At 40.5% G+C, this 16,992-nt stretch overlaps 1 protein-coding gene across 3 annotated transcripts in view; it reads right to left on the bottom strand.

Moving 5' to 3' along the window:
- The window catches only part of LOC135494529 (glutamic acid-rich protein-like), a 44,600-nt gene that overhangs the window by 8,751 nt on the left and 18,857 nt on the right, over positions 1 to 16,992 (bottom strand). For 2 of the 3 annotated variants that reach the window (XM_064782580.1, XM_064782583.1), the window contains exon 2: positions 638 to 700. The gene's annotated coding sequence lies outside the window, so the exon portion shown is untranslated. Of the gene's footprint in view, positions 1 to 637; positions 701 to 1,565; positions 1,677 to 16,992 lie in introns of those variants that run through there. The other variant, XM_064782582.1, reaches the window with a different exon arrangement.

Raw genomic sequence — 16,992 nt, 5'->3', positions numbered from 1 at the left:
AGATAAAAGACTCCCGTAGTTTATTTTGAGGGGCACGCGACCACACATGGTTTATATCTTTACAATATGTTTTACACTCGAACTCTACATTAGCAGAGCCTGGTTTCTATTCTGTTTAAAGGTAAACCGATTTCTTTTCATCGTGTAGTCTCTCCAACCTCATAATACTTGGGTCAAAGGCGTCTGAAGTCCAAACATGCCCATCCGCCTTACACCTTGAGAGAATCAAACATCGCCATGGACAACACGGTTGTTTTGAAAATCTAGGTGACGTCGACAGTCTGGTGCTGTGCCTACACCAAAATCAGTTGGAAAATTCAAACGCATTCTGTGTTTTTTGTGTACATTACAATATTTAGTTTTTGGCTCAACGAATATTCAGTCTACCTGGTGACTGATTTACGTAAGAACCGATTGTCAATATGTCAACAAGTTTAATAAGCGTGATACTGCTGCGGCAACAAGGGTCATTATTTTTATAGCTTTGGTGGACTGATCCTTTTCTACCCTCATGGGACTGTCATTATTACGCATTGGTCAGAAGGGATACAGCACAAGTTATTCCCCGTTGTCCAAAGTCACCCCATAGGACGGAAGTCTAATTCATGCCAATGACGTGATCGCTTCATCTACTTACCTTAGTATTTATCAGTTTCTTTTTCTATTTATCCTCGTCATCGATCTGTCTTGAAGAGTTGAGCTGTAAAGATAAAACAGATGACGGCAGTGAGATGAAGGATCCTACGGGAATAACATAAGCATGGGGTTGTGCCGCATGGTGATTCAGTCGGTCTTGAGATTCGAGCTGTAAGATGAAATCGAGGATGGCGATGAATGGGAGGATGCTCTGCTAAAACGGAACAACGTAGGGGTGGTTCGGTTGGATGGGGATGTATCGGTCTTGGAGGGTCGACCTACAACACTAAAGGAAAATATGACCACGGTTAAATACGGCTGCTAATTGAAATTAAGCCCAGCATGCTACCTGACATTCTGCGATTGGTGTTGTTCCAGACGAGCAGGGCCAGAAGCTGACTGCGATCAGCCTAGCCTGCTACATGACACACTAATATTGCCATGGGGTATTATTGATTTAGCTACAGTAGAAAGCGTTGAATAATAAATGACCAGGATATAACAATCAATGGACGACCTGTAAAGTAGCGGAGGGTAAACACGTGAGTTAGTGGCCGTACAGTGGTAGAATGTACTAGGGCTAATCAAACACACGTAATGGCGCGAAAAAAAACGGAAATAAAATCGCTAACTACATCGAGTCATACATCAATTCCCTTTCCCAGAGCAATTTGACAGGGGAGTCATCTATTGAAGTACGTGTACGAAAGCGAACAATTCGGAAAGAGGCAACATACTACCTGCAAGATTTCGGTAAAATTGACTCGATCGAACGATTCTCATACACAAACTCGGCTCCGTATAGAATCCAATGTAAAACATTATCGTATAGATTTAACCTAGAACATGCAACTCAAAACTTATCATGCTCATTTCAAGAATTGAATTTCTATAAAATATATCATACAGGGAATTTGGCTCTATCATACCTTGTTCCTGCCTGTCGGCTATCGATCAGGTCTCCGTACTACACGACCGAGCGTCAGAGAAACTGTGAACGACGCAGCTTACCAGTGAACATATCGTTACGTTGACATTTTCAGTGACATAACCAGTATAGAGTTCTATAAAACCTGCTAATTAATAGATGTAAAGGTGACACGTACAGCCGCCTAATCAAACTCGTGCACAGATGATTAATGTGTTGACGAGGTTGATGACGTCGTGAGTATTCTCTCGTGTCTGGGTTCAATTCATTTGATCGTTTAGAAACTTGAATGTCATCGGTCAATGTCAGTCTTTATTGTGAGAATGAAAAAGGAAAACTATCTGATATTTCATGATGAATATAGTCTTATTTCCACACAGTGAAACGAGGACTGCCCACAATTTATAGATTTAAAATAGATTTCTTTCGTTGATTACGCTGATGAGAAGCCAAAAAGGAGATCAGCAAGGGGTTGGCTAAAAATTCCGAGTTCGCCCTCCAAAGCTCGAAATCTCTACAAGGCGGGTGCTCATTCTTTGTCGAAATATAATTATATGCCAAGATAATATTTAATTATAAGATTCATAAAGATTTTATTAAGTTTCGAGAACATGTACATGACTACATGACTCCTGTAAGATTCTCAGTAAGATCCTAACAATCTTGTAAAGACTGTACATGTAGGCTAAATGTGTATACAACTAATACTTAGAATCTTTCACCGTGTTTTTTTACTTGGGTAGGTGCTCAAATCATTACCATTGCCCAGTTTTGGTTGATACAAAAGTGTGGAACTCTTCCAGGTTTGAATGGTTCCGAATACATTACCAATTTTGATTGGTTGATTGGCTGTTGACACCATAGGAGTAATGGCACTGATTGGTTCTTCTCCCTCGTGATATGAGTCTTGCCGCTGCGCAGCCAAGTGGCGCTGCAAGGCTTGAGATGGAAGCCTATTAGGAGATTCCAATACTCTTTGCGGATGATCTTAAGGGTTCTTTTCGGTTCATGCACATGAACAGAGCATACATCACTCTACCCTTATTAACCATCACTCTACCCGTCTTAACCAATGGGCTAAGCCTGGTGAAAGAATGTGACCAGGCAAGGGATAGAACCTATGCACCATGTCAGCTAACTGGCAGCTAAGTGCGCTTACCACTCGACCACGGGGGCCGGACAATCACCCCGCAGATATTGATGCTCCCAAATGACTTTCTGAGTGCAACCAAACAATCGCATGACTAATTTATATCAATCCCACACAAAAGAATAATATTGACTGACCTGTTGTTTTTAATATGCAAACCGTTCCTAATGTGCTGATTTGACTATTGAGTCACAGCGACAATATTTTCCAACACAACACTACACAAGCAAAATATGACGTGACAAGGTCGTTCTTGTCAAGGTCAAGGTCGTTCTTATGTTCTTGTTTTCGGACAATTTTAATTGATCACATCGACTAATTTACCTTGACATCATTTGGAAAACATGGCACTCCTACTCCACTTCTAACAAAAAGGGGGTCAATCGAAGAGTGGTCGATGGGCAGACAGTGTTTATAAATAGTAGTAATATGGCTTTACTGACAAAACCAGCCTTACTGACAGAATTCCCGATCGAAAAACCCGACAAGATTTTCTTAATATTTTTGGTTAATATCTTAACTTAGAATCTTACAAGCATATTGTAAAGATTGTACATGCTTGTACTATACGAAGATCGTAAATATTAAGAGGCTTATTCGGATTTTCTCTCAGCGAATATACTTTTCAGATTTGAGTGTCATCATCATATACGTACACCCTATCTCGAAACCGTTGACGAAAGACATACACCTGAATGGCATAGCCGGTTTCAGTAACGAATAATGGAAGAGGATGTGTCAGATATTGTAAAACGAATATCAAAGGAAATGAAAAAAATCCGGTGTTTCAAAATGAACCGTTTATTTTCCCTCTGACGGTAAATGGTAAAGTAATTTTCGCGTTCTGGGTCTTATCCTGTGGCATGTTTTTATTGCAATCTTAATTACATTGTAAACTATCATAAATCATATTTCGCTAATAACGAAAGGCTTTTAAACAATTATCGAGACAGGTATGATAAAACTGCACAACGAGAGATCGGATTGATAGCAAATAGAGTAGCATATTAGCATTTACCCGACTACGTAATTTGGGGACAACATCCTAATTTTCTGGCAGCCAGGTGCTCGGTCAGCACAGCTGTAAAAACGTCATGGTAAAAGGTAATTCCACACTTTGTTTAATCCACCTATTGGGCATTCCTGACACTACTGATGATGCTGGGATTGGTGGTTTATTACTCAGCATGATATTCATGTAGTTACAGCGATTTACAGCCAGTAACCTTTGGTTCGTCGCCAAAAGATGGATAATCTCAATTTGGCTTTCAGCTTTGACCTATTTGTCCTGTTTAATGCTAATCATCCATAATGATTGTTGGGAAATGTTTGAATAATACTGGTGGCGTTTGTTATTTGAAGGACTGAGCATAAACACATTCGCGCTACTATCGGCCGTGATATAGGCAGTAGTTTATCAACATCACTAACGGCAGTGATATAGGCAGTGACCAGTAGTTTATCGACACCCCCAAACATGCTGGAAGAACCGCAAAAAATGGCGATGATCAAGAATCACATTCATCATCTAACTGAATGGTAAACATGACAAAGAGAGAACCGGGTGGACAAGATGTAACTTTGCCTCAGGCTTGACACACTTGCCAGTTTGGACAACACAGACGACACCAAACCACAACCTATTCAACAGTTGCTCAGAAGATGTTACAAGAATCATACACTATTAGCCGTTACCTTAGGGCAAAACGATTCATTATATTGGCAAAATCAGAAGTGAGTGGAAATCTGGTTAGACAGGATGTACCCCCTCCTCACGCTTGCCAGACAAGTCCTACAGAATCCTAGCATTGGCTCTTTGCAACTCCGAGGAACTGCTTAAAAGTGCTATTTTAGTACTCACAGGCAATGACAAGGCTTATAGACTAAATAAACGCTCTTCTCCTGTTACTTAGCTCCCGTATCGACATCTCTTCCGATAATAATACGGCTGCTGTCACAACTGGAAGTAGCTGCAACTCTTCTTGTGTGAGGAAATTACCAGGCGGAAACTTCTGGTGAGAATATAGAGTAGAGAATAGACATCATGGGAAGACACGAGTGGAAATGTTGGAAAATATTGCTAAATACAATAAACCCTTTCTCGAGAGACTTATGTTTTCGCGACTTTTGCGATTTTCGCGAAAGGGACATTGTCGCGAACATAAGAGCGCTAAAATGCTTAACTTTTTGGTTGTATCATGTTTTCGCTATCATAAACGAAGGTGTTAAATATCGTACTTTACAGCTAATTCAGCAAAGACGTTTTACTACGATTCAACGATTGACAGTATAGTATTCACTGTTGGGTATTACAAAATTCAATTTGGATCAGATCAAGACAGATATTGCTTCTACTGAGCTTTATGGGATTCTCATTTTTCTAAATATATATCTAAATGCCTCTCATTCAAGTACGTATGCTAACTTATGAGAAGACAAAGAGAAGAAACCGATAGCGTTATTCGGCTGATAAAAATTGGCATGAAAAGGTTTTTAAAAGGGACGGCATTTTTAAAAATCAATAAGATTATCAAAATCAGATACATGTACTTATATTCTTTCATTTGTCCTTAAACAAGGTTATTTTCTGCGAACCACGTACATTATTCACAATCCACAAACAATCCACGTCTGTTTTGTATCATGACGAATTTATGTTCCATTGCCTGAACCCGTTTTACCAACATGCAAATATTGTCTCTATATTATAGAAAAATGTCCTTCAATATTGCATTACTACGTCGCTAATTTGTTTTGTTTATACCGAAAACCCACAAGCAATAACATTTCATTCCGGTTGATAGGGATGGCTAACAGCCTAGCCGGTTATTGGTTTTGTTAGCGAATGCAACAATAAAATGTTTTCCATGGGGAATAGTCTTCCATCAAAAGTTCCATTAAACTACCGCAAAACCAACCAACGAATAGCTTCAGCGTGAACAATGTTTACCATCCATGGTGGTTGCGGCACAGACTTCGCCGATGAGCAGAGGCATGTCGGCGATTCGCATTGATACACCGGTTACTGGCCGCAACGGAGTTGCCAGAATCTTCTGTGCAAAAAAGGCACTTTTAGCTCCTTCAGTCCCTCAATATCACTACCAACAATTGATTCTAGCAAGTTTGTTTTGGCCAGTTACCGGTAGAGCCATTTGAAGCCCAAATCGTGAAAGAGAAATGTTGTTGGTCGGATGTTACAGATAAAGGATGTATCATGATAGGGTGCGCTGGATTTTTTTGGCTAAAAAACTCCGAAACAAGTTGTGTTCCAATGCGTTAATGGCTTTTACAAGACACTATGTCAATCTCAATGGCATATACCCATCTAAAACCACCTGTGACGACTACAACCGACACCTTTCAAATTGGAGTCACAAATTAGGCGCTAAATAACAAATTGGTCAACTTTCAGACTAGGCCTGGTACACACGCCACCCTCTGTAACATTCTGAGAAGAACTACTTGTATCTAGCTACTGCATCTCAATTGATTAACCCTTAAGGATGTTCAACTGACGTCATGGCCCTCAAGTCAAGGCAAATTGCAGGCGGTAAATCCTCTGCATTGTTACATCACAAGCAATTACTAAACATCAGATTCAAACAGACCACTTAGATGATTGCATTCAGACAGTTTGCGGTAAACAGTGTCATTGTGTGTTTTTGTTGCAGAGAGCTCTAAGCTGATTTTGAATAGATTTGCTCATAAATTGAGTTTATGCAACAATATCTCCCTTATGGCTTCCATCGACCTGATGTGCTGTCAGCGTCACAATGGATGAATGTGTTTGTTTGTTCGGATTTCATTCTCTCATTGAATACTGTATTTCCTGAACACTAGTTGGTCTTTTACTAGATTAAATGTTCTCTTGTGTAAAGGTTCCTGCTGTATCAGTCTAGGTGTCCTCCTCGTTTTCTGGATCGAAATACCTAAGAACAGCTAGCTTTCTTAGCTTTCCATACTGCCAATACCGTCAATAACCTCAGTGTATGACATAATGTGAAACATGATTAGACATTGTGACACTTTTTATTCTTAGTTAATGTGGTTCTCTTTGTTCACTATGCACTTGCAGAATTCAATGTTTCCCCAAAGCCACGATCGAAAGCGCTATGAACCTAAAACAAACTCTTCAGTGCAGCAAGAGTTCTCGACAGGAGGAACCACTCCAAAACATGCTGATGCTTCTGGGGCCAGGGACCCCTGACAAATGATAACAGCTCTATTCTTAATTGGGAAAATAAAGGTGTATTGCTATAAAAACGAACATTGGATTAGCATCTTGACACTTCATCTCAGACTCTTTCAGACACGGTTTTCTTCACCGTCAGCTTAATACTCGTTGAGTCTCTTCACGGCGAAGTTAAGATTTTAAATAATCACTACAGTACCGGTACGCTATTATCATTTTGGTATGATTCTACTTTCTTGTTGACAATCAGCAGACCAGCACATATCAAGATTAGAGTAGTCTCACTCCGAAACACAATAGAACTTGGCCAATCCTGGAAGATTTAACAACAATATCATTCTTCATCCATACGGAATGATTAGAAACGATTCAGATCAGCATTGTTTGCCCGGATGTTAGTTTTCCAATACAGATACAATAAGACAGTTGTGCTGTTCTCCATCTGCCTGTATCTTTATAAGAACGGACACGTTATGTCGTTAAAGAAACTGAAAAGACAGTGCTGAGGCTGTTTACCTATTCGCACTCCATAAGATACCACAAAAAGTCACAATAACCCGACATTATTTTCCCAGCTGCGCCCATCCAATCTGCACTGCTACATAACTTATTTTCTCTCGAATAGAAAATATTTATTCAAAGAGCAACTTAGAATCTTGTAGATTTTTAATGGTCGTCTGTCCATATTGATCACGGAAGTGACCTTAGCCTCAGGATCATGGAAACGAAGCTAATGTAACACGTCGACAATTGATTTTTTATGAGAGAGTTTTCTGTGGAATACAATTCACAAACCATCAGATCGCGAACAATAAAGGCTTGTGTTGTGTTGGAGGGGAGAGTATGCCATACCTCTCCTTCCATGTACACACAGATGAATCATGATTCTCTTCAGACACATTTACATCACAGTCGACTCTCTCCATTTTACCCGGCCAATTATGACTCTGCCAGTCCAGGCACATTCTCCAGGCCAGCTCGTAAAACATCGTTGACCAACATAATCTAGACTGATGTTTATCAAGAATCTTGGCGGGGATGATCAAGACTAAGAAATATTGTACTGGGCGTTCCTTAGTTTAGTTGAAAATAAAAGAAATTCCCAAATTATAAGTTTTCTTTATTGGATTTACCATTGCGTTTTCTCTACATTAATGAAATAACTAGAAGTTTGCGGCTCTATGCCATTTTTGAAATTGCCATTATTTCTTCATCCACTGCACCACTACAGACTGCAGGCCCGGCACATCCTCGACTGTGGATCTAAACATTATCCTCAAGAGAGCACTCCATCCCTATATGGTTAAGATTCCCTGCAAAACAGCCGCAGCCTGGCGTCAAGACGACTCGTAAACCTGGATCACAGGGATGCCTCAGCATGCCGTCAATTAATCTTGGAACAGATCAAACTGACAACAAAATCAATTCCAGGAGCGAGGTTTCAATTTTGAGAAGATCTAGCGCTATCGCAAAGAGCGTGTTCGAGTAGCATGTAGAGACTATGAATCAAAGGCCTCACGAATGCACTTCAGATTAGGGCTGAACATCGTTAGCTGACCTGCAAAATATCAATGTAGGATTGTAGTGCAAGCTCGCTAGGATCCACAAATCGCTTTAAAATAAGACAATTTGAGAATAGTTCTGTTGTTGTAAATAAACCAAACATGAGTTCGGTAGATTGGGTGATTGGCCAAAGATTATCTTAACGACCCCACTCTATAAACACCATGCCTCACATCATGCTTTTACAACGCGAGAGATTCAAATTTCTTGCGAGACGCCCTGTGGTGATATCTCATTAAACTATAGCGGCTGCGCTGCACTAACTTGGCACTCCCATAAAGGGGATGAGAAAAACCGCGAGTGATATATGCCCATCCTAACCAGCATGGAGACATTCACTCCCGCCATTAGACAGATTGTTTTTACCAAGAAACGACGGCAGATAGTACAGAGAGAAATCCATTGCAGCCTTTCATGTACCATTATTGCGCGCATTATTCCTAGAGATAACATTAGACATTCAACTGCTGTTTTCCCCTGTTGATTTCTTTTGTTTCCGTCTGCATCAGTTGTAGACATTTTGAATGCTGACAATACGCTGAAACGAGGTAGGAACCCTTCCAGATAGGTGGACTCTCATACAAGCGAGTGTGCCTCTGGTGGCATCTTCACAATGAGTTGCGAATAAATAACATTGAGCATTGAGATCAAATTTGATTATTGTACAAACCAATGACAGTAAATTACCAATGTGTAATTTACACTGGTTTAGTGTACACACTACTTTATATTCATTTGTGCTTAATGAGAGGAAAATAGTAGAATTAATGCGAGTCTTCTCCCATGTCAAGACGACTAATGGTATTGTCGTCCTCTTATAATTGCCTTGACGAAGCAAGGGGTTTGCTTTCTGTCAGGGAATTAGCATCATTGACGATCAAGCTGATCGATATGGAAGTATGGTAGTTATTCTATTTCTTCTCTAAAAATGATTCTGATGAAAGTACATAACATTGTAACCATCAATGTTTTCCAGACAACTACATTAACAGCAGTGCTGGTGTAGATAGCATTATTTTGGAAACTTGTTGTCAAGCTTTGAATGTGAATCCCATTCGGGAGAGATTTGCCTACTCTGCCGCGGCTCTTCCGTCAACTGATCTTTTGAAGCGAAGTATCTTAATAGCAGCCCGGGCTTAACTGTCATTCTCAAAGCAATCTCGATTGCAGCCGTTGTCATGATCCGTCCTGATGTAACCCAGAAAGAAATTGGCACAATGTACCATAAGTGCTATTAGATGCTTGGCTCTTATAAAGTATGCATCGATGCCTGGTCTGCATTCATGACATTCCACTTATTGTATGCATATTATAGCCTGTATGAAAATGTAATTTAGAATTTCTGAACATTCTGAATCAATTTACGTGGCAGACAGCTCTTCTCTTAACTTGCTTCGTTTAAGTACATTTGAGACACGGCATGGCACGTCTTCTGTCATGTACATGTACATGTACATGTACACATACATGACGTTCACTCTCTCCATGGGCGGTCTCGTTTTCCCTTAGAAGTCCTTGAGACTTTCAGCATATCCTCAACTGACAGCTAGATTCCTCTGTTCATGCCATCTGTAGTGTCAGTGGCTGTAGACTCAAAACTGCCAAAGGCTGATACATTTCACTTCATACACCACACTATTACAGGCCAGACTCTTCATAATCGCCGTCCGCCTCATCATCACGGCACTCATTGATCCTAATGATCTTAATATCACCCGTAGCCATTGGCCGTACCATACACATAGCAATTACCATGTGCATTGTATAGTGTTCGGATCAGGTGGTGCTATAATGTTATCAGTCAGCACAGTCATCGTGTAGTGATTTCGGAGTCTCTGGTCCTTAAGTCGATGGCGACCCGACTTGGACACAGGTACAGAAGCCACTATCGGTGATATTATCTAGGCTTTCAGCTGTAAAACTCACCGCCGCAATCCGCTTGTGCAGACAAGTGGATCAGACAAGATATGATTCTTATAACAAATTTGACTAAGGTCTTATTTAGTTTCATGTGCATGTACATTAACACGAATCTTACAGGAAACTTATCTGGATTTTCGACGTAACACATCTTATATTCGGCACTTTTATCAAGCTACCAAACAGTCAGATGTCAGCGTCCTTAATCAATGCCCTATTTATTGGGGATTTGAAACAATTGCTGATATTGCATGCGCTTAAGGCATGAAGGATACCTATGGCCTATTCCTTGGGTTTCAAATCCATCGATTGTACTATACGGCAATGGTATATAGAGGCTCCTCTATTGAAAGCCGACAAGTATATCAGACATTATGAGAAGATAGACCCATTACAACTTTTATCTTCGCCGCGGAACCATAAGCATTGTAAATTTATATGTACCATCTCTTCTTGCCGATTCCTGACTAATTCAGTACCCACGGGTCGCTTGATAGCAGCTGACATTTCAATATTTTTCGAATAACAGGCGGCAGACTATAATACTGATGACTTCAAACATGAATTATTCGTAGACATATGAAATCACATACATGGTAGCACACGAAGGGTTTCTCAATTGTATCGCCAAGCTATCAAAACTCAAATCGATTATTCAAGCATGTTAGAATGGATTTTGGATTTCTCAGAAATTTGAATCCAAACCAATGTTCTTAAAGTCAAGGTTACTGCCACTGAGTGGTGATGATACGCTTGCGGTTCAGACGATGACGGTTTATACTACTATTCACGCATTAAAGTACTCGACAATTCGCATTCTAAACTGTGACCTTTAAGTAATAGTTTCGGCCAGGCGGTAACGCAATGGTTACACGTGGCAGCTCATGCATTGAATTCGAAAGAATATGGTGCCATTGTCTGAACTGATGTTCGTGTATTGTGTTACATGTTTCAAGCCGATTGGCTTTAAGTCAACTCAATGTCAGTATTGCATGACCAGGCATGTACATTTACAATATGTATAAGAATTCGCATTCAAGTTTTTACAAGAATATTATAAGATTCTTCGTTAAGATGTTATTCAATTTTTATACATGTACATCTACATTCTACAAGATTACTGTAAGATTCTTAGTATCAAACATTACACCAAACTTGTAACGATTTGTACATGTTTACATGTACAAGAAATTAAATAAGGCTGTAACTATTCTTACAAGAAACTGAACTAAGAATCGTTCTTTTCGGGACTTTGGCCCTTGGTATGGCATACACATGAAAGCCTACACGTAGGGACTGACTCGGCATATTCCGATTGACGGAAAAGATTATTCGTGTGGCGAACATAAAACTGCTAAATGGTCTCATCACAGGACTTTCCACCTAAAATTATGTTTGGTTATGAAATTAACGTAACCAGGAAGCCAACCACCATGTTCCTGATTGGCTCTGTCAGATTGTGACATGCTTTATCAATCAAATCAGATTTTTACTGATGATGTTAAAATCGACGGAAATGAAATTTAGAAGCGAATGCAAAAGGAGTAGGACACAAGACTTTTCGTGTGTTTGAGGCTCAGGCCGCAGTTGGCTCAATTTGGCTATAATCAAATCATCCTTGAACAGATCTCGAAAGATTACAGTAAACAATCAGGTAGGGCTATTAAAACGGGACATCTAAGTTACTTTCAAATGATGTTGACGTGGCAATTTGGTGTCCACTAAGTTACTTTCATGCCGGTTTCTTTGTGGTCCTGCTTTCCGTCTCATGCAATATTTTCGCACGACTGACATACTTGAGCCGCAGCGTTTATGCTAATGGAAATTAGCTCAATCTGTTGATAATGCTCTATCATTACTATACAACACAACAGTTACTGGAACAACCGCACTACAATGAGCAAGGCGATTCCAGCTTCATTTATGCAGTACCAGTTGAAAATATCACCCACAGACAAGTTGCATGGCCATTTAGTTTGAACAGCCTCTCGAAATGTTATCAGCGAAATGACTATCGATTTTGTATTGGCTGGTGGCCAGTTTCCATCCTTGAGGAGCCACTGCCTCACTGATGAATTGGTTCGTATATCATGAGAGAGAGGCGGTGGTAGTTAGTAAATACCCTGAATCAGTAGACAGCAGGACCCATCACATGTTTATAATGATTTAAAATATTTATGATTGTACCCTCGGCAAACATTCCGATAACATTCTCATAAGATTCTTCATTCAGATCTTATTTTGTTTCGTGTGCATGTACATCATTTACAGAATTCCTGTAAGATTCCTAATTAATACACTTAAACTTTGAATCCTATAAGAATTCTAGTAGGGATTTTCGACCTACCCATCAAAGAGCCGTTCACGTGACAATGCAATGGTTCTTCATACAAACCAAACATGTTGTCTGCCGCCGTGTCCTTCCCGTTCGCCATAGAGCAAAGAGTGGGGTGAAAGCAGAGGGTATGTGGAAAAAACATTTGCTTTTTTCCTGATTTCGCCACAAATTGGGATGGATAATTTCGGTTAAAAAAACACTCGTCACAAAATATAATTTAGTGACATTTTCATGCAGACAGAATGTCTGTATTAATATTTGATTATTGGTCATTCCTGGACCATTACTTTCATCTTCTTTATCTGCAGCCCCATTCGAATGCACGAAACCTGCCTGCATATACACTGTACTGTAGATAGCGACTACAGAACGATATTATGCGTACGTCTCTATTCGTTTGACAGTTATTGAACTCAAATCTCCAAGTCAACAACACACAACTTGATAATCCCTGACACCTTGTGGACCTAACGATGATGTATCATTCTCATTACCTGCAACCGTAGATTCGGGCTGTATACCACACCTGATTGGATATCGCTATAAGAATTTACCGATGGAACAACGGGGATTCCATTACATGTATATGGAAATTTCCCATCGAAAAATATTTCGTTATTGTTCATGGAAGGATGTTCTCACCCTCAGCCGCAATCTTTTGGCATATCGTTTTAGTACAGCATACACATACAATGCAGAATGTATTGGCATCACCAATTTTACATATATTTTGCGTTTTCAGCTGAGTTATTGAGACCTGCCAGTCATAACGTGAGTCTTTTTACAAGTCAACTTCCTTATCTAATGATACCAGTTGCAATCTTGATATCCGTGCAGTCTGCCGAGCTCGGTTTCTTTTTCAATATTTTATCATTTTATTGAAGTTTAGTTGTTAATCTCGTCAATTAGCATTGCTATGCTACCCCGGAGACAGACGCCTTGGTCGCGTGGGTATGGCAACCACGTTGTGAGGCACAGTATGCCATAAACACATCTAAATTATGGATTACAACGCGTCGTATTCAAAATACTCGAAATGTATCCATAATGACTTGTCTCTTGCAAGGAAGAGTCCGAGGCAGCCAGTTATCTTCAGATACTAAAAGAAAAGGTTAGTTCCCGTCAAAAATAAAGTATGATTAATAAAGTCAACCGTGGAAAGTGATGAAGTCGATAGCGGAAAATGATGCTGATGCTCATGAGATAATCTGCAAGACTCTGACAGCGTGGTCAGAGTACCAACTCGCCGGACACGATTCTCATTCTGAACAGAGGTTTCAGTCTGCAAACACGCTGTAGACTTGGTAGAGTATAATGCATTTGCCTCCACTTGACATATCTATTCGTAATAGACGAAGATATTGTACACTATTAATGGTCAATCATGGTACTAGTATGCTGATAAGTAGAACATTATGTACTCTGTGGACACTGCGTGTTCAGATTACCAATAGCCGAGGGACATTGCTGGTTCATGTACCAAACAGTATACCACATGTCCCGAACCGTCCAATAAAGCCACAACAAGTACAATATTAGCTTAGATATTGCCAGGCAATGCGGCTCCCTGCGCCTATTGATATTGGCATCATAAAGTAGACAGAGCTATTGGCCGACAAATTGTAGGGTACTCTGTTTTGATAAAACATTCAGTGTGGCTTCTGGCGAGCTTTAAAATTGACACATTTGGTTGCAGTGGCTGGTGTTAACCAAAACAGATGCACTATCGTACATAGAAAGGATGAGAAATTGACAACATGCGTATCTTCGTGGAGAAATATATTGGTGTATGACGGTTGGACGGAAGAGAGGGGCTTTTTAAGTTGCAATAACAGGAGACTGTAATGGTTTTTTGGTCCAAACATGGATATATTCACTACCGGAATGAGAAAGGGATCGGGGTGTCTACTAAACGAAGTCACATTAAAGATAAATGCCTGTTTTTTAACATCCCCGGGCTTATAGGCGAAGTGTCATTTCGAGCACTGTTTACCCGAAAAGTCGCCAATCGTTCTATTTTGCCCTGAAGGATTGCATGCCTACAAGTTTCATCTGATGCAATGACTTACCAACCATTAGTAATCTAGTACTTGACTTCTAACTCACCTGAAAATATAGAGAAACAAAATACTTATATTAACACTAAAGTGTCGTTGGGTGTTGAATGAGCATCAGTCTTCCTATTAGTACGTCCATCTCTTGAGACTCTGTTTAGAAAGAGAGAGAGGAGATTTTTTTCGAAGTGATTGATTGACATGGCATTGATTTCGGGCTGATATCTTTCCATAGAGATTGGAGGACTTTACCGACTAAACCTGATAATTGTAAAGCTTCTGTCCAGAAAAAAGATCCCATGCTGTCAATGGTGGCCAACATGGCACCTATGGCCGCATTCTATTAGATGCAATGTCTTACTCAGAACAGAAAATGATTCGGTAAGATGGGAAGGCTTATGACAGCCCGCCGCTGAAGCCTGCTAAATCCGTTCAGAATGATTCGACCGGCTGAGGATTAGAGTCTGATAGTTTTTGAAGCGATACCGTCCCTCCATTGAACCCCTAACGCGTTCATTACATTGGTGTAGGATGTATTGTCAACCAGTGACTGAAGCTATAAGTCATCATACTAGATTCGATTTGGTGTCTTTCTGGTCGTTATGAACTTGGAAATCTGATAAACGATAAACGATGGTTGAGGCTGTCGGCTGGCAACGTAGCAACTTAACAATGTACGACGCCTTTCAGCAGTGGTGCCACACGTACACCAGGTCAAAAACCCAGACCCAATCCTCATAAAATTCTAACTAAAAGTAGAGTCTTTACAAGATGTAGGCCTACTGTAAGATTCTTAGTAAAGATCTCAATTAAGAATCTTTCAAAACAGAATATGATCTTAACTAAGAATCTTAGCCGGATTTCTGACCTGGGCACTACTTTCCTTTACACGTTTCTTGTAGTTTGATGCAGTCGTGATCCTCGGTGTTTGTGTTTATTTGTGTGTAGTCATCAGAGAAGTGGAAGTTCTGGATAACTCACTGGCCTTTTCCCCTCCATCAGCGCCATCAGTCCCCTCCTTGTCATGGCTCCTGTCTTCAGTTGTGTGGCCAACTGTCTACGGGTTTCTCGCAGGTGACACTTGGCATGCGTTCATGAGCTCTCAGTCGGTTCTTAACAGAGGTTTACTTTACATGCAGCAGTCATGCACACCTTCAATCGCTGAAATAGTTTTACCTCCCTTCATCTTGAGGCACTTGATAGCCGTCTGTGTTGTTTATCTCCATCCTGGTAGCTTTAAAGGTCGATTTTCTTAATTTCCACCGAGTGCCTCGACATTTAAGATGCAATAGATGCATAAAGAGATTATCGTTATGACAATGATGATAAAGTCCTCAGATACTACTATTCATGTTACAGAAGTTATTGCAGTGTGTCAATCCCTCAGATATTCGGGTTACAAAGTCAATTTGACGTGCTCCGAAAGGTCAGCTGGACGTGGCGTAAACAGTGCAGCATCAAGGGACAGGCCTAATCAAACACACTTTCAATCGTAGGTTGACACTGCCTGCGCAGCAAGGCCGCTCTATCATTCGCCAGTTCCGGTCATCCGGGTCTTGGATTCGGTCATGATTCTGCGACATGAAGATCCAGGGTCGGGTCCAGTTGTTATATAGCATGTTAGCTCGTAACATCATGTCCACATGTTATTACATGTGCATTGATGTACATGATACTACATGTCAGCATGATGTTAAAAGCCAACACGCTTTCTGGCAACCAGGCCTTGGAGTTGCAAATGGTGTGAGTGTGTGGGGACTTGGCAAATCACTTGGCGCTATCACAATGAGTAAAGTGACATAATCAGGCAGACCTAGGAATCAAATGTCAACAACTGGACGTTGTGTCTTTTCTCTTCTTTTAATTGGTGCAACCCTAACCAGAATCCTGCAGGGATTAAGACCAATAACGATCGCCCTCTTCCAATTCGCTGTTTCTTGGCTAATCTACCCTTGCCAATAGTATCAGGGGCGAGGTCAATTAGAGTTGGCTGATGCTGTGGTTATCACCTCCGAGCCAGGGCTTTAGTGCTCCTTCGTAAGATACGTCTCATGTGACACGGGCTAATTGCCAGTATTCAAGGAGGGATACGACCACCTGATTGGTGTATCATGTCAATGAGTGTTAAAGGTCACACTGGAACATCAAATTGAATAAGCAAGTTCTGGGCCACAGTAGATGTGTCGGATTTCATTCACCTCTCAATTTGCC

The sequence above is a fragment of the Lineus longissimus genome, chromosome 10 (genome assembly GCF_910592395.1).
Source record: "Lineus longissimus chromosome 10, tnLinLong1.2, whole genome shotgun sequence".
NCBI classification, from domain to species: domain Eukaryota; kingdom Metazoa; phylum Nemertea; class Pilidiophora; order Heteronemertea; family Lineidae; genus Lineus; species Lineus longissimus.
The sequence above is the reverse complement of the archived record's forward strand: the minus strand, read 5'-3'. Positions and strand labels throughout refer to the sequence as shown.